Below are 19,792 nucleotides of genomic sequence, written 5' to 3'. Positions count from 1 at the left end.
ATGCTTCCACTCAACGACTCCGTTCTGTTGAGGCGTGTGTGGACAGGAGGTCTCAAGTTTGATCCCTTCTTCATTACAGAAGTTCAGCATGTCATTCGAGGTAAACTCACCGCCATTGTCGCACCTGATCTTCTTAACGTTTTTTTTTTCAAATTGATTCTTTATCATTTTGTGAAAATTCGTTAGGTGTTGGCTAGCTTCATGTTTAAACTTCAACAAAAAAACCCAAACAACTCTACTAAAATCGTTAACTATAGTAAAAATATAACCAGCTCCTGGTAAAGAAGGAGTACGGTATTTACCCCAAATGTCACAATGCAATAACTCAAAACAACCACTAGTTTTAATTTCACTATTTGAAAAAGGAAGCCTTGTGTGTTTGGCTTTAGAACAAGAATCACATTGGTTATTAAAAGAAAAACCACTAAGAGACTCGATTTTGGTAAGCTTTTCGTTTGAAGCATGACCTATCCTTTTGTGCCAAATGTCGCCCGTCGTCATCATTGCTTTTCTAGACTTTTCAAGGATTCCCATTCGGTACAGACCCCTCTTGCATTCACCCGCGCCAATCAAGCTCTTCGTGTACAACTTCTACATTACTCAAAAGTCAGGAAAAAAAGTTACAGCGCATTGAAGATCTTTACATATTCGACTTACTGACAGGAGATTGCAAGTAAATTTAGGTATGTGAAGGACACCATTGAGTTTAGTACCACCAGGTAAAGAACAACTTCCTTTTCCCTCAACTGGGATAACATCACCATTAGGGATAAGGACGGGATTTTCAAAATGAGTTTTGGTTATGATATCAAGAATGTCATCGCCGTGGGTAATGTGCTCGGTTGATCCCGAGTCCACAACTCAATCGTTGTCAACACCTTTTTTACCTGTCATGTAAGCTGTAGATTTGATCCCGTCCTTATCCGTACCTTCCCTCTCTTCAAAGTGATTCAGAAAAGTCCTGTATTGATCGGCGCTCAGGCCTGGAACGGGACTCAATTCCGCGTCGACACAAGCAAGTTTTGACTTCTATTACGTTCGCTTTTTGTTTCTCGGCCACCACTCAGGATATCCTATCCTTTTGAAACAACCCTCCTTGGAGTGATCGTCTTTTCCACAGAAAGTACAGTTTTGAACGATCTATCCTTTCTTCGCATCGGTGGGCCCTGTTTTGTTACGTTGCTGATTTGGAGTGCTTTCATGTCGGACTGGCATGGTGGTCTTGAAGTTCGCTACCTCCACTGAAGGTTTTTTGTCACTAGAAATAGCTCTTTGTCTCTCGTCCTCTGCAACAAGGTGGTAAGCGTTCCTCATATTAGGAATCAGACTGGTAACCAAAATCTGGGTCCAAATGACGGAGAATTCATTATCAAGACCCATGAGGAATTCGTACAATTTATCTGTGTCTCTCAGTTGGCTTAGGTGTTTGGTGACTTCACACTTGCATCTACTACAAGTACAGTGGGGTAAGGGCATCGCAACTTGCATCTCGTCCCATATGGCTCGAAGCTTAGTGTAGTATGTTGACACGGGCTCCCTATTCTGGTGAGTAGATGTCAGCGTTTGCTTGAGTTCGTGGGCGCGAGGAGCACTCTCCTTTCCGAATCATTCTTGAAGGTCCGCCCAAATTTATGAAGCGGTATTAGCGTATTTTACGCTTCCTCTAATGTCTCTTTCCATTTTCGTGGTGAGCCAGCCCTTCACCATAGCATCACAACGCATCCACAACATGTAGTCAGCATGTGTCTTTTCGGGTTTTTGATGGTGCCATCAACTAAGCCTACCTTATTTTTGGCAAAGATAAAATTCATCATCTCTTGCGACCAATCTGCATAATTGATGTCGGTGAGATTGTCGTTAACATGCATCTATTTCGGGTAATTAGATGCATGGATGTAGAACAGTGAGTTCGGATCCGATGCATCATTCTTCTTGTTTGAGGTCTCTGTGCCACCGGTCATGTCTATCGGCTATTGAGACATTAAGGGTTTGTATGTACCTGCTCTGATACCATGACAAAATCGATAATCAGATAAGGGTTTTTCAGGCTTCATTCATATCATAAAATAGAATACATGAGGGCTATATAAAAAGCAAAAGAGATAAACTAGAAAACAATAAACCATAAAGATAAAAGATATGCACGAAAGAAATAAAAGGAATGTAATCAATTCCCAATAAATGTATGTTGTTATTTATGATAAATTTAACGATAAGTAGGATTTATTATTTATTGTTGGTTTGATATTTGATTTGATGCTGGGGTTGAGATATATTACGTATTTATTAACAAAGTTTTATCTATAATAGTTTTATCTATAATATAAATTGAAATAACTAAGAATTAATAAAAATACATCATAAAGTACATACTATAAAACAAATTATTGTATCTACAAAGAAATTGTGGCAGGTGCATATCGATTTAAAAACACAAGTCTCTTCAAGATGTACACATGCTAAAGAATGAGTTCCTGCATCTAAAACATAACATCCGATATTCATACTCCCAATGCACCTCCTTCACAAGTGCACTATTGTCACACCCCCAAACCATAAGGGCGGAAACGTCTGGGGGTGGAGGATGTCATATGTGGTATCACAACAATTGCATCATAGTAATCAAAGTAAACACAACCATTACATTGAATATATATGTTAAGGTAATTACATCTGTTTGTTTCATCTTTATATACATCAAAAGTAGCAAAATAAAGACAAAACTTTGTAAGCTCCGTCTTCTCAAAAGTCTGCCGATGTACCTGTCTACAGATTTCCTGAGAATACAAGCGGTTTTGAAAAGAGTATCAGCATAAAGTTGGTGAGTTCATAAGCATGTTTTTGTAGTGAAAACCTGTCTTTGAAATCTATATGAAAATGTTTGTATGTTTTTCCAAGAAAATCCAATATTTTCTAACATAAGTGATTGTTTCTGTATTCTGTAGTAGTGTGATGTAGTAGTTTGTATGTCTGATTTCCATCAACTGTATTGTATCGTAGTGTTTTAAATGAAAGTCCATTTGTATGAAAACCCTGGTTATCACAGTAATGTATAGAATGTTCTGTTTGAAAACCCTGGTTACCACCAGTATGAATAGTAGTTTTATTATTTAAAATAAAACCAAGTAATGTATCCCTGGAATCCTCTAGTGTAGTGTATAGTAGTTCTATTAATTAAAATAAAACTAATGAAGAATGAAATTCTGTAAACAAAGGTTAGTTTATACTATTGTGAGTCGTAAAACCATACTTGATATGACCTAGTGACCTTTTCGACTTTCTTCAAGTGTCGGTTAAATGACATTTTTCACCCCAGGCATGCCTGCCTAACTGTAGCTAGCAGTTCAGGTGTGGGATTGTCAGTCCCGAATAGATCTATTCACAAATCTCACGCTCTCCCTCCAGGAGACTCTGGTTATACTATGATAGGATTTAGTCTATACCCCATAAGGTACAATTGAAGAGTGTCTCACAATTCTGTATTAACTAGTTTACGTGTGGTTCTGTAGTGTTCCTTTGGTTCTGTAGTGTTCCATTGTATTTGAATATGTGTTTATACTTTGTAGAATAATAATTATACTTAAATAATTATTTAATGTTGTATTCTTGAAAACCGAAAGTAGTAATGTATATCATAAACTAAATCTGTCATAGTTTATATATTTTGCAATGTATAGTTCTGAATCTGTAAAACTGTGTATTGAAAACCCTAAACTATACCTATTATAGTTTGCATGTATGTAGTGTACTTGGTTCGAGTATTGATCTGAAAACTATGCAATTATGTTTGTACTTTGAAATCGCCCCTTATGCTCAACATGTTACAAAAGGGACAAATATCTAAATATTTTATAAATCATGAAAATCTTTTGGTTGTATCAATTGCATAAGTTTTAAACCTGTTAGACTTCTTTTGTAAAAATTCACAAAATCATTTGTGTTTGGCTTGTATCCCCCCTGAAAACGTTTAAAAACAGTAAAAGCCTAGGGGTATGAACTCACAGTTTGTCGTGTGCAAGCGTCGAATCAACGAACTGAAATTGAAGACCCTCGAGGTGTTGTATGTGGCACTTAACGGAATCCTAATAACAACTAAATACGTATATGTGTCTAAATTAGCGATTTCGTTAGATAAAGTGTTATAAAAACACTCGCTTTCGGTTAAGGAATGTTACCGGGACTTGATTGAATCGGGAAAAACGGGTTTTCAGTCTAATGCACCACTTAGGAAGGGTTTACGGCCGGGAATGGGGTTTACGGCCGTGAAGGCAGTTTACGGCCGTGAAGGGGTTTACGGCCGTGAACTTCCTCTTGAAGGGTTTACGGTCTTTGAAGGGAGTACATCCGTAGACTGTTTGCGATCCTTGAAGATTTGAAGATTTGAAGCGAGTACGGCCGTACACTCAAGAACAAGGATGCTGGAATCGATGAAAACGTGTTCTAGATGCTCCAAATCAACTCCCAAAGGTGTTTTTCGATGTTTTTCGGAAGAAAAGAGGGTGTTTTTGATGTGTACGGTCGAGAGGTAGAGAGAAATAATGAGAGAGTTTTCGGCCAAGAAGGTTCAAATGAGGGTGGGGGTCCTGTATTTATAGACAGGGGGTATGGTCGGTGGTGGGGTCCACCTGGCACGTGGCCGTAAACGGGTGTACGGCCGTACATGGGTGTACGGCCGTGATCAGTTGTTTGACGAAGGAAACTCGGGTTTTTCGCGTGAATTTTGGGTCCGACTCGTCTATTTACATTCATTTATTATAACTAAATGATTTTTCCTAACCAAGGAAATTGACGGAACTTGATAAAATTCAAATTTTATTAACGAAAATCGGTTAAATGTAACGGAAAAAGTTTCGGGTTGTCACAACTATCATTAGAAAACACTGACTTTACTTTTGGTATTGGTAATGTTAGGGTGCTAATTTTGAAGATGATCATATCGAATGAGCATTATGGTAACGAAATGTCCTTTAAATTACATGTAATTGTTAACACAAGAAACGTGCAACTCATCAAGTTATTTAGTGTTTATAGTACTAAATAATGATTAGAGAAAATTACAGGAATCATCCTTGTTGTGAGTGTCAATTTGCACGTTCAGTCCTTATTTCTAAAAATAAACTTTGATCGTCCATTATACGTGTAAATGTTATCCGCTTAGTCCATATCCATGTTAGTAGTTTGTTTTATCTGTTTGAGTGCCCCACATGCCTAGCACGCATGGGTATTTACTTTAGTTTGCGTTCTATGTATATGAGCGAGTACGCATGGCGTCATATCAGGTATAACTAAGCATCGCATACCAATTCCTTGATCAAATCAATACTCAAATCTCAAAAGCCCTAGTTTTTCGTCAACTGGAGAAGATGGTTGTTGGCGCATATGAGCAAATTACATGTAATTGTTAACACAAGAAACGTGCAACTCATCAAGTTATTTAGTGTTTTTAGTTCTAAATAATGATTAGAGAAAATTACAGGAATCATCCTTGTTGTGAGTGTCAATTTGCACGTTCAGTCCTTATTTCTAAAAATAAACTTTGATCGTCCATTATACGTGTAAATGTTATCCGCTTAGTCCATATCCATGTTAGTAGTTTGTTTTATCTGTTTGAGTGCCCCACATGCCTAGCACGCATGGGTATTTACTTTAGTTTGCGTTCTATGTATATGAGCGAGTACGCATGGCGTCATATCAGGTATAACTAAGCATCGCATACCAATTCCTTGATCAAATCAATACTCAAATCTCAAAAGCCCTAGTTTTTCGTCAACCGGAGAAGATGGTTGTTGGCGCATATGAGCAAAAATTGACTAAAACGATTTGGAAACCTCTTACGATAAGAAAACTTGTTTTTATGCCATGTTGTTCATTATTGCAACCATTTGTTGAAGTTCTTTCTCTTTTTCTTTTGAAGTTGGAAATTCAACCATGTTTAGTATACGATTGTACTATAGAGGGGAGTTTACTAACTTTCCTTGGAGAAAATACATCAAGAGTAAGCATAAGTACATGGACTTGCTCGACAATGATTTATTTCATTCCATGACATTGATGATATGATGGAGGAGTTGGGTTGCATTGAATAGGGTAAGATTACTTATTATTACTTTAGACAACTATTATTAGATTTAGATTTGTGGTTGTTTGCATTTGGTAGTTGTTAAGCGTGTCAAACCCAACAAATAATAGGGGTACAATAGACTCCAAATACACTGCTTTAATGCACTAAAAAGTAGTACAATGCAAGCAGGGTCGAACCACAGAGACACGGGACAAAAGTCTATACCTCTTTGCACAAGGTACTTTTGTCACAAAGGGGGGTTTTTTTTGCAAGAGTAAATAACTAAATAACAATCTACTTTAAAAGCATGCACAAAATGAAATAGATTTGTAAACAAATTGTAAAAGTGTTTCCAGTTCTAGTTCTCAATATTGCTGTTCAACTCGATTATAACTTGATGTAATTCATGATTGCTATTCTAAGCTGACACTGAAAGATATTAACACGCTCTAATACCTCTCGCTTGCCAAATTATCTAACCAAAACACGCTCTTTGACTAGACCTAGCTTTACTAATTCAACCTAAACACGCTCTTAGATTGCATTGAAAAACTGCATTAAGTTTTGTACAAGCTTCCCAACAATGTTCATTTCTTCTCATACGCTCGGAAGTGTGGAAACATGTGATATATGTTTTACAATAAGAAAACTTATTGCTTGTTACCAATTGTTAACTTTATAGAACGATTAGGTGCCCTAAAAGTTAATTAACTACACAAAAATTCAATTCATGAAAGTGGCCAATCAAACACAAATCAAATTCAAGCATTCTAGTTTAAACAAAAACATAATCACTAGAATAGAATCACAAATCAAACATAAAATCATATGCTTCAAGTCAAGCAATCAACATGTTTTGAACAAGAACTAGAAACTACGGTTTCTTAGCCACACATGGCTAAGAACAAATCAAACAAAAATAAAGATGAAATTAAAATGTTTAATGCTTACTAAAATGAAATCTAAAGTGTTTGTAATGATTAGGTCTTCTCAAAAGCTCCAAAAAATCTCCTAGAATCGCCCAAGATCGCCCCAAACTGCTCCAAAAACCGTTCTGCCTCCTCAAAATGACGTTCTCCTCTTTTAATTAGTGTTCACGTGCATGTCATAAGGCCATGCGTTTTTGGCATGGCCATGCCTTTTGCCCATGTGTTTTTGGCATGGCCATTTGTCTTGACCATGTGTTTTTGGCATGGCCCATGCTTTTTGCTAAAAATCAAATAAGTCTTCACTGTTGCCTCCATCTTCAGTCTAGCTTCACCACAAGTCATGTTGCTCAAATAGGAGATGATAAAGGACAAACACGACCCGTGCCAATGTGACAAGAACCGCGTTTCAAACGTAGTCCTTTGCTATGATGACAATTCAACAATGAGTCGGGTTATGTCTTCATATTTCCAGCCATGGAATGACCGGTTCATCTTCTCTTCATGCTCCAAAGCTCCATGCCTCCAAGTTCCATGCTCCATAATGTCTGCAAAATAAATCAAAAAATAGTGAAGTACCAGACATTCTTGATGGAATATGCAATTGCCCTAATAATCAACTAAATGCAAGAATTATGAAGTAGAATGCTATGAAAGGACGGAAATAAACATGCAAAATAGGTGCATAAAATGCACCTATCAAACCTCCTCAAGCTTAGACCTTTCTTGTCCTCAAGAAAGAACAAAATTAAGAATCACCCTAGAGAAGACGATAGGCGACTAAAAAGAAACTAAGATGAAAAGAATGAAAAAGACCTAAAGGAATTAAGAGTGAATGCATGCAATAAAAGAAAAAAAAACTAATGAAAATAACATATGTACAAAAAGTTGTTTTTTTTAACATTAATGCAGTAAACAAAACAAAACGAACAGATTCAATCTAATTAACCTCATTGTGTCATACAATCGGAAGTGTACATGTCATGTCTTGAGATAACTTGGCATTAACCCCACAAAGATATATAACATTTCAAACAAGAATTTTAGCCACTCCCTAACACAACTCAACAAAATCAAAAGTACAACACTTGTTCACTTTTTCAGGTATTGGGTTAGTACATGGAACAAATTATGGTCTTACTCTCGAGAAAACATGTGATGAAACATGTGCTCAATCATTTTCATTTTACAAAGCATGACAATGATCGACTCCAGGTATTTTTTGACTAACAACAATCTTTTTCCAAAAAAAATTTCTAAAAATTCCCTAATATTTACCCAAATTGGTTACATGTTTCAAACCACTTACACCAGTCAAAGTAGTTTACAGTCAGTCTCAATGTTTACAGCCAAACATTTTTCCTAAACATATTATTCAATTAAACTATAAACATAAATATATACAAACCATCTAATTATATTTTCCTACAAATAAAGCTCATGGATTTCTTTGAAATCCATGTAACGGGCTTCCAACCAACACATCCAGACCAGATAACCTTGGTGTGCTAGATTTAAAGAGATCCCTTGTGTTTACTTGCCCGAACCTCAAAGGCCACATATTAGCTTTATTTGAATATCTAAACATATCTATATATTTTTTTGTTATTATTAAGTTCATGACTTTCTATGGAACCCGTGTAGCGAACTTTCAACCCAATCAGTCCCAAACAATTCAGCTTTAGGCAATTAGGTGTAGAACACCCCTCGGGGTTTACTGATTCGAGTCCCAAAGGTCACAGATTAACTTAATAATATTTTATTATTTTTTTATTATTTTTTATTTTTTTTATTTTTTTATTTTTTTATCTTAAATTTGTTTGCCAGGCTTATTTCCTTAAATTTTCGTCTTGACTCTTTTAGGGGGACTGGTGTAAACGCGCAAAGTCTCGCAAGTATAGTTGGAAACAATGTCCCCGAGCAGGGTATTTAGAAGGGAATAGGTAGAAAATACTTTTTAGAGCGCTGGAGGATTCGAGCCACTGAAATTTTATATTCATTTTATGGCTCTTTTGAATTTGGAGTTCGGATATGAATGAGCTCTTACTACTCATAAGACCAGTCGTGTGTTCCACGGGCTAAACTATATCTGTCGTTATGCTTCGGTGTTGATAACCTTATCATTTTTGGTTTTGCACGAGTAGCTTCGGGAGACGTGTTCGTGTGTGATCAGATTGCATCTGGATTTTTAATGAAAAACGAACAAGTTCTAGTCTCAAGCCATGACTAATTTACCACTTCAGCTGATTCAAGAAGATTAGGTTCATTTAGATTGATTTTTTTTGATGAAATGCATGTGGAAACTAACTAGAACCTAATGTACAAAGACCCCTCCCCAAGCTTAAGATTAAGCATCGTCCTCGATGCTCGGAGAGGGTAGGGCAACCTACTGACCGCGGGGGGGGGGGGGGGGGGGGGGGGGGCAAAGCTGCATGAACTGCAAAGCTTCTTGTACCGATTGTGTCAATTGCTGAACGGAGGCGTTGGTTGCATACAAATCAGCGTGAAGGTCGGCAACAGCTTGATCAAGGTGATCAAAACGCGTCATGTATGTGTCATGGTACTGAGTCGCCCGCCGGGTGTAGAAATGACGTGCGGTCTCCACCGGGGCAACATAATTGGACCCCCCTGCAGTGGGAGGAGTGGAGTGAGCGGGAGGAATAGGGGTATCGTCTTCGTTGTCGACGACCAGCCGCTCAGGAGCTCTCGGGATGGAGGGGGGAGCGCGTGGAATGGAATTTGCAGAAGTGTTCTTTGGTAGACACCACCGAGTCTGAGTGATGTCCTGTTGGAGTTGGAGAGAGCTGAAGTCCCCAGTAGGAACTCGGAAATGTGGCTCACCCTGCACCAACCATGTGATACTACCATCACCTTCTCTGCGAAAGAAAGATGAGGCTACAAGGACATTGGATGTGATGGTATTAGAGCCTTGTGTGATTTACTCAAGATCTGGGCGCTTGCTCTCAAAAAGGTCGGTACAAGTAAGGCGGGTGGCAAGATAGGAGATAATCCTGCCACAATGGATAGGGTCGGAATCACTGGTAGAGACCTTGAGAAGTTTGGAAGCAATGAAGGCGCCAAAATGTGGTCTCTTCAAGCCGGTGACCATGCACCAAAGAATTTCTAACTCCATCTTGTCGGCTCTGCTAACGTCTTCTTGGGGGAAGACAATGTTAGCAATAATTCGGAGAGCCACCCTTAAGACCGGATGGATGATATGAGATGCTTTGGCAGATCGAGCCTCATACACATCAAGTCCCGTGATTTCCTTCCAAAAGGCTTTGGCTTGGGTTTTGAAAAGCTTATTTTTCTCTCGCATGTAGCCTAATTTGGGACCATAAGTATTGAATTTAGAAATCCCAACAAACCACTAAGATCGTCTAGACTCGGTAAAAATTGCAAACGCATGAGATGGAATGAGAGACATTTGGCATTGTCATTGAATTCCAAAGATTGTAAGAATTCAATGGTTGTATTTTTATACGATTCTATTGGTGCAAAAGTGAGATGTTTCTCCCAACCAATGTTGCTAAACAATCTATGGACGCCATCATAAACTCCTAGTTCTTGGAGAGTGGGAATATGTACAAACCGTTGTTGAGAATATTCACAGTCCTTGAGGTGAAGGAATCGGTCACGGTGCTCCAGAGAATTGTGAATAATGATGGTGACACCATATTTGGATTCCAATTGTTCTTTTGGCTTTGGATTTTTGCGTTTTGGCATGATGACAAACCGGATTTATGACAGACAGGTGGTGACCAAAGACTAGAACACAAGTAGACAAACACGAATGAACAATTATATGGAGCACAATAACGGATTCATAACAATTCTAGCCAAACAAACTTAAAATCAATGCGTAAAACTTAAGATATGGAAAGAATGTACCGTTCAAACGCTTGAATTTGTGGTGTTGGCTTGTATTGTTCACTTCATCTTCAACCTCAAGAAAGCTTGAACTCTTCAATGGTGGAATGTTCAATTGGAGATGAAAGCTTCCAATGTTCCTTCCAAAAGAACCTCCCCAAGCTTGTTCTTCAAACCCTATACAATAATTTTGAAAATCAATACAAGAATCAAGTCAATTTTTACAAATCAAGAACTAGGGTTTATGAAGGGAAATTCGATTTTACCCATTAATGGATGAATTTCAACCTAGATAATGAATGGGATGAAGTTGAGAGTCGATAACAACATACCTTTGTGCCTTAATCTTGGATTAATTGAAAGAAAAATTGTGAATTGATTAGGGTTGAGGAGGTTCGGCTGAAGATGGTGATGAGGGGGAGAAAAAAAACCGCACGATCGTGAGAGAAGGACTCGATGATATTCAATCAAAACGCATGGCCAACGTTTTTTTTTCGAACAAATCAGGAGCCGTGAGTTGTGCAAGTGTACCGTGCGATTTCGAGTGGTGTTTATCGGGAGCTTGGCTTGGACGCACGGGCCGTGTGTTTTTGATCTATGACCGTGTGATTTTTTCATGAGGCAGAGAAGTTGCGATGCGGACGCACGGTCTAGGCTTAGGCCGTGCGTTTTTCTTCTAGCCCGTGCTTTTTTCAAGTTTGCCCATGCCTTTTTTTTAAAAACCTCGAAGTGTGGGCACGAGCAAAAAAATGGACCATGCCTTTTATGCGTAGCCCATGCGTTTTTTAGTGAGGTCGTGTGTTTTCTTTCTGTGAACATCAAAATCACGATACGTTTTTCTTTTTTCCAAAACCACTTTACTCTCGACCATTAGATAGGAAAATTATTTGTACGGAGTCCTCGAAAAGACTCAAAAACATTGCAATACGGATGAAATAAATCAAAATAAAGAAAATAGAAAGAAATACTCCCGAGTTGCCTCTCGGTTAGCCGCCCTTGTTTCAAGTCTTTGGCTCGACTTTGCCCTTTAGATTCACTCAATGTAGTCCGGGTGTTCCAAGCTATCAACCTCCATGTCTTTCTCTTGGAAACCTTCATAGAAAACCTTTAACCTGTGGCCATTAACTTTGAACACTTTTCCCGTTTTGTTACTCTTAATCTCAACTGCACTGTGATCAAATACATTAGTAACAATGAACGGTCCCACCCACCGAGACCGTAACTTACCGAAAAATCATTTAAGTCGAGAGTCATAGAGTAATACCTTTTGACCAATCTCAAAGGTTTTACGGGAGAGGTACTTATCATGAAATGCTTTAGTCTTGTCTTTGTAGATGCGTGAACTCTCGAATGCTTCATTTCTTATTTCATCTAACTCTTGAATCTCTAACTTTCGGTGAACACCCGCTTCATCCATCTTCATGTTTAGCTTTTTGACAGCCCAAAAAGCTTTGTGCTCTAGTTCAATAGGAAGATGACAGGCTTTCCCAAACACAAGTCTATAAGGTGACATCCCAATTGGAGTTTTATATGCAGTTCGGTATGCCCAAAGAGCATCTTCTAATCTCAAACTCCAATCTTTGCGGTTTGTGTTCACTGTTTTCTCAAGTATGGACTTGATTTCTCTATTTGACACTTCAGCTTGTCCATTTGTTTGCGGGTGATAAGTTGTGGACACCCGATGTTGGACTCCATACTTCTTGAGAACTGACCCAAGAGTTTTGTTGCAGAAGTGTGTACCTCTGTCACTGATCAAGGCTTTTGGAGTTCCAAACCTACATAAGATGTTAGCCTTGACAAAATCTACAACAACTTTAGCATCATCAGTTCTTGTTGCCTTTGCCTCTACCCATTTGGAAACATAGTCAACAGCCAAGAGGATGTATAAGTTCCCAAAGGATGAAGGAAAAGGGCCCATAAAATCAATACCCCATATATCAAATATTTCACAAACCAAGATGGGGGTCAAAGGCATTTGGTTTCGGGAACTCAAAGAACCTGTCATTTGACATCTCTCACAACTTTTACAAAAAGTGTAAGAGTCATGAAAGAGTCGAGGCCAATAAAATCCACAGTCTAAAATTTTCCTGGCAGTTCTTTGAGGACCAAAATGCCCTCCGCAAGCATAACTATGACAAAAGTTGAGGATAGATTGTACCTCATGTTCTTCAACACATCGTCTTATAACCTGATCTGCACAATGCTTCCAAAGGTACGACTCATCCCAAATGTACCTTTTCGCATCTTTCTTGATCTTATCTCTCTGCGACCTCGTGAGATCGGGTGGGAACTTTCCCATGACCATGAAGTTGGATATATCCGCATACCAAGGTGGTGTTTGGATAGCAAACAAGTGCTCGTCTGGGAACGTGTCATGGATGGGAGTCGCATCTTCGGGTTGAACTATTCGGCTCAAATGATCGGCGACTAGGTTCTCCTTCCCGCTTTTATCTTTGATCTCAATATCGAACTCTTGCAAAAGCAGCATCCACCGTATTAACCTCGGCTTCGAATCTTTCTTGGTAAGTAAGTGCTTTATGGCTGCATGATCCGAATATATGATCAATTTAGTTCCAAGGAGGTACTACCGGAACTTCTCTAGTGCAAAAACAATAGCAAGCAACTCTTTTCTGTTGTGGTGTAGTTGCTTTGTGCACTATCAAAGGTCTTTGATGCATAGTAGATGACATGATGTGCTCGATCCACCTTTTGACCCAATACCGTCCCAACAGCCGTGTTGCTCGCATCACACATAATCTCAAACGGGAGATCCCAATTAGGTGGTTGGATGATTGGGGCGGAGGTGAGTAAATCCTTCAAACGATCAAAAGCATCCTTGCATGGTTCAGTGAACTCATATTCAACATCTTTTTGGAGTAGTTGACACATTGGCACTGTGATCTTTGAAAAATATTTGATGAACCGTCGATAGAAACCTGCATGACCAAGAAACGAATGAACTTCCCGAGCATTTGTCGGGTAAGGAAGACTTTTGATAACATCTATCTTGGCTTTGTCAACTTCCAAGCCTTTTTGGGACACAATATGACCTAAGATCAATCCTTTGTCCACCATGAAATGGCATTTTTCATAGTTAAGCACAAGATCTGTGTCAATGCACCTTTGCAGAATTTTTGTTAGATTGCTCAAACATTCATCAAAGGAGTTTCCATAGACTGTGAAATCATCCATGAAGACTTCAATGATTTTTTCAACATATTCAGAAAAAATGCTCACCATGCATCTCTGAAATGTTGCTGGTGCATTGCATAGAACAAAAGGCATACGCCTATAAGCAAATTTGCCAAAGGGACAAGTGAAGGTGGTTTTCTCTTGGTCTTCTGGGGCTACCGGAATTTGATGAAAACCCGAGAAACCATCCAAGCAACAGTAATGAGATTTACCCGTCAATCTCTCTAACATTTGGTCAATAAATGGCAAGGGAAAATGGTCTTTTCTCATTGAGGCATTCAACTTTCTATAGTCAATACAAACCCTTCACCCGTTTTGCACACAAGTTGGCACCAAATCTCCCTCGGAATTCTTGACAACTGTGACCCATGATTTTTTCGGGACTACCTGAACGGGGCTCACCCATTTACTATCTGAGATAGGGTAGATCATACCTGCATCCAAAAGCTTCATGATTTCTTTCTTTACCACCTCCATCATGGGTGGATTCAATCTTCTCTGTGCCTCTCGAGTTGGTTTGAAATCTTCCTCCATGAGAATCTTATGCATGCACAAGGAAGGGCTCAACCCTTTTATGTCAGCAATTGTCCATCCAATAGCTTTCTTATACTTTTTCAGCAAAGTCACCAACTCATCTTCTTCTACAATGGACAGCTTGTTGGAGATAATGACAGGCAAAGTCTTCTCTTCTCCAAGGTATGCATACTTCAAATGATCTGGAAGAGCCTTCAATTCTAGCTTAGGTGCCTGCACAATGGAAGGGAGAAGTTTTGTGTTAGAAATGGGCAATTTCACATTGCTATTATCATACCTCATTTTCTTCCTTTCTTCCATGAACTCCACAATTTCCAGCAACTCTTCATCTAACTTGAAAGTTTCTGCAATCTCTTTGACTGAATTGTTATCAAAATTCCTGCTCAAAACTAACTCCAACAAATCATGGTTAGTCAGCTCAAAACACTTTTTAGTCAAAGGCTGGATTATATCAACAAAATTTATGCAATGAACATCACTTGGGTACCACATTGCTTCATAGATATTAAAGTTGACGACCTCCCCATTGAATTCCATAGACAATGTACCATTGTAGACATCAAATTTTGTTCTTGCTGTTTTTAAGAATGGTCTACCTAAAAGTATGGAACTCGAGGATGGGTGGTCATCATTTCCCATATCAAGCACATAAAAATCTGCAGGAAAGACAAGCTCATTAACTTGCACTAAAACATCCTCTAATACACCTTTTGGGTGTACTATAGAACGATCTGCAAGTTGGATAATCACCCCGGTTTTTGTTAAAGTGCCTATGCCAATAGATTTATAAACAGAATATGGTAAAACATTAATTGAAGCTCTTAAATCTAGCATAACACGGGGGATATAAAGGTTTCCCAATTTGCAAGGAACGGTGAAAACACCCGGATCCTTGCACTTTGGGGGCATCCTCTTCTACAAAACTGCAGAAACACTTTCACTTACATTCACTGTCTTATTACCTCGCAGTTTCTTTTTAGATGTGTAAAGTTCCTTAAGGAACTTAGCATATCTAGGTACCTGTTTGATGGCGTCCAAAAGAGGGATGTTGACTTCAAATTTCCGGAACATTGCCATGATTTCACTATTTTCTCTTTCTTTTTTTTTGCTGCTCAATCTTGATGGAAAAGGTGGTGGTGTGATCTTTGCTTCTTTCTCTTCCGGCTTCTTTTTCTCCATCATTTTTTCTTTCTTTTCATCCTTCTTTGGTGGTTCTTCTATCACCAACTCCTCTTCTTCTTCTTCGGGCACCTTCGGGCCATCATATTTCTTTCCACTCCTCAAGCTAATTGCACAAGCATTGTGCTTTGGGTTCTTTTCAGTTTGAGGAGGTAGCTTTCCTTGATTCTCCATTTTGCTCACCGATTAAGCAAGTTATGCCATTTGTTGCTCAAGATTCTTGATGCTTGCCTTGGTCTCTTGCTGAAAACTTTGAGTGCTAGTGGCAAGGCTTTTGACTATGTCTTCTAAGGACATGCTTGAGGACCCGACTTGTTGAGGAGGAGGTTGTGGTTGCCTCGATTGGTAATTTTGTTGTGGGAATGGAGGCCTTGCTTGGTAATGGGGTGGTTGTTTTTGTTGATAGCCCATGTTTTGATTGTTGTTCCACCCTTGATTGCCTCAGGGCTGATCATAAGTTCTTTGATTGTGCCCGGAATAGCCTCCCATATCATTTGCTTCTTCATATTCTTCTTCTTGTAATTGAGGACACATATCAGTCGGGTGTCCCACTTGAGTGCAAATACCACAAGGACGGGGTGTGGATTGCACACCTTTGTCCTTAGCAAGTATCATTACCACCTTAGTCAACTCGGATAGTTGAGCTTCAATTTTAGGAGTGTGCACCTCTTTTACACCTCGGGGTGCATCCGTGTACCAATCTTCATCTTGACTAGTATGCTTTGAATCTTCTGCCATGTTTTTTATGAGATCTCGAATCTCAGTTGGGGTCCTATCGGTCAAAGATCCTCCACTTGAAGCATTAAGAAGCCTTCTTTCCCAAGGAGTCATGCCTTCAATGAAGTATTAGAGGATTTGATACTCACTAATACCATGCTTTGGACAACAGGCACAAAGCTTTTTGAACCTCTCCCAATATGCATGAAAGGCTTCTCTCTTGTGTTGTTTGATCCCAATTATCTCTCTTCTTAGGGCTGAGGCTTTCATTTTTGGGAAGTATTTGTCTAAGAAGAGGCGTGCAAGATTTACCCATGTGTTGACCATCCCCGGTGGAAGGTCATAAAGCCAATCTTTTGCTGAGTCTTGCACTGCAAAGGGGAATGCCCTAAGCTTGATTTGGTCCTCTGTGACATTGTGTGGTTTCATGCCAACACACACAACATGGAACTCTGTAAGGAACTTGTGGGGATCTTCATTTTCTAGGCCTCTAAAGGTTGGAAGGAGGTGGATAAGACCGGATTTTAGTTCAAGGTTTGTGGCTACCGGATAAGTGATGCAAAGAGGTTGTTGAGTAACCTCTTGCCTCGCCCATTGGCGAAGGGTTTGCTCAGGTGGTGGATTTGGAGGTGGATTTCCTCCATGGTTATCTCCCATGGTATGATTGGTGGTTGAAGTTTCTGTGGGTGTAGTGTTTGGGCTGTTATGAGTAGGTGAAAAGGGTGGGGTGGTATTTCTGGATGAGGATGGTTGAGGTGAGAGTGAGAGGCTGTTTGTTTCAGTTTCTGATACACTTGAGAGGGGTATATCCTCCCAAATGTTAATGACCGGACGGGTAGATGATGAAGAAGTATCGGAACCCGGTTGCCTCTTACGAAGCTTGGCTTGCTTCCGTAACTTCTTTGCAGTCTTCTCTATCTCCGAGTCAATTGGAAGTGGTGTACTTGTACGAAAAGATCTAGGCATAAACAATTAGTAACACCGCGTCCCCAGCAACGGCGCCAATTTGTTAGGCGTGTCAAACCCAACAAATAATAGGGGTACAATAGACTCCAAATACACTGCTTTAATGCACTAAAAAGTAGTACAAGGCAAGCAGGGTCGAACCACAAAGACACGGGACAAAAGTTTATACCTCTTTGCACAAGGTACTTTTGTCACAAAGGGGGTTTTTTTTTGCAAGAGTAAATAACTAAATAACAATCTACTTTAAAAGCATGCACAAAATGAAATAGATCGTAAACAAATTGTAAAAGTGTTTCCAGCTCTAGTTCTCAGTGTTGCTGTTCAACTCGATTATAACTTGATGTAATTCATGATTGCTATTCTAAGCTGGTACTGAAAGATATTAACACGCTCTAATACCTCTCGCTTGCCAAATTATCTAACCAAAACACGCTTTTTGACTAGACCTAGCTTTTACTAATTCAACCTAAACACGCTCTTAGATTGCATTGAAAAACTGCATTAAGTTTTGTACAAGCTTCCCAACAATGTTCATTTCTTCTCATACGCTCGGAAGTGTGAAAACATGTGATATATGTTTTACAATAAGAAAACTTATTGCTTGTTACCAATTGTTAACTTAATAGAACGATTAGGTGCCCTAAAAGTTAATTAACTACACAAAAATTCAATTCATGAAAGTGGCCAATCAAACACAAATCAAATTCAAGGATTCTAGTTTAAACAAAAACATAATCACTAGGATAGAATCACAAATCAAACATCAAATCATATGCTTCAAGTCAAGCAATCAACATGTTTTGAACAAGAACTAGAAACTAGGGTTTCTTAGCCACACATGGCTAAGAACAAATCAAACAAAAATAAAGATGAAATTGAAATGTTTAATGCTTACTAAAATGAAATCTAAAGTGTTTGTAATGATTAGGTCTTCTCAAAAGCTCCAAAAAATCTCCTAGAATCGCCTAAGATCGCCCCAAACTGCTCCAAAAACCGTTCTGCCTCCTCAAAATGACGTTCTCCTCTTTTAATTAGTGTTCACGTGCATGTCATAAGGCCATGCGTTTTTGGCATGGCCATGCCTTTTGCCCATGTGTTTTTGGCATGGCCATTTGTCTTGACCATGTGTTTTTGGCATGGCCCATGCTTTTTGCTAAAAATCAAATAAGTCTTCACTGTTGCCTCCATCTTCAGTCTAGCTTCACCACGAGTCATGTTGCTCAAATATGAGATGATAAAGGACAAACACGACCCGTGCCAATGTGACAAGAACCGCGTTTCAAACGTAGTCATTTGCTATGATGACAATGCAACAATGACTTGGGTTATGTCTTCATGTTTTCTGCCATGGAATGACCGGTTCATCTTCTCTTCATGCTCCAAAGCTTCATGCCTCCAAGTTCCATGCTCTATAATGTCTGCAAAATAAATCAAAAAATAGTGAAATACCAGACATTCTTGATGGAATATGCAATTGCCCTAATAATCAACTAAATGCAAGAATTATGAAGTAGAATGCTATGAAAGGACGAAAATAAACATGCAAAATTGGTGCATAAAATGCACCTGTAGTGAACAATATGTAAACGACTTGAGGTCATACGTGGCTAAACACAAGCTAATAGAAGTTTATATAGATTTTTGGTGTACCAACTTTCAAACCTATGATATGTCCTTTGTCCCAGCAAAAATCGGGAGATAAGAGTTAGGTGAACCCCCTTCTTATGATATAAGCTTGTTTCTTGAATGATTGACACAAACACATGGTATGGTGTTACTAAACATTCTCATGTTTATGTAAATTAATGAAGAAATAATGGAGAATTGTCGTTTTTGTGAAGTTGATCTTTAACTTGTTTCTAAACCAAGCATGGAACCCCCTGGTGAAGTTAATGTTGCACTTATATACGAACCAATCATGGAACCCCCTAGTGTAGTTGATGTTGCACTTGTTTCTTGAACCAAGCATGGAACCCCTTAGTGAAGTTGATGTTGCACATATTTTTGGACCAAGCATGGAACTCGCTAATCAGGGCCGACCCGTTAATTTTGAGGGCCCTGTGCGGAAAGTAAAAAATAGTCCCCTAAATTTATATTTTCTATATTTAAAATAAATTAATTAATAGTACGATAATTCGATAAATGTTATAAAAATAATCAAAACAAAAGAACGTCAATTTAATAAGGCGTAAATTTGCTTTCTGAAGTGGCCGAAGAAGAGATTAGAGTATACTCAATGACGTGTGCAAAATTGACGACAAAGAAAATTATTGGGTTTAATGGAATAATGAACTCAAATGTTAATCCATTAACACACATATGGGCGCTAGTATTGCGATTAAGGGGG

This window comes from Lactuca virosa, chromosome 8 (genome assembly GCF_052849685.1).
Source record: "Lactuca virosa cultivar CGN04683 chromosome 8, Lactuca_virosa_CGN04683_v6, whole genome shotgun sequence".
In the NCBI taxonomy this organism is placed as follows: domain Eukaryota; kingdom Viridiplantae; phylum Streptophyta; class Magnoliopsida; order Asterales; family Asteraceae; genus Lactuca; species Lactuca virosa.
Note: the sequence above shows the minus strand (reverse complement) of the source record.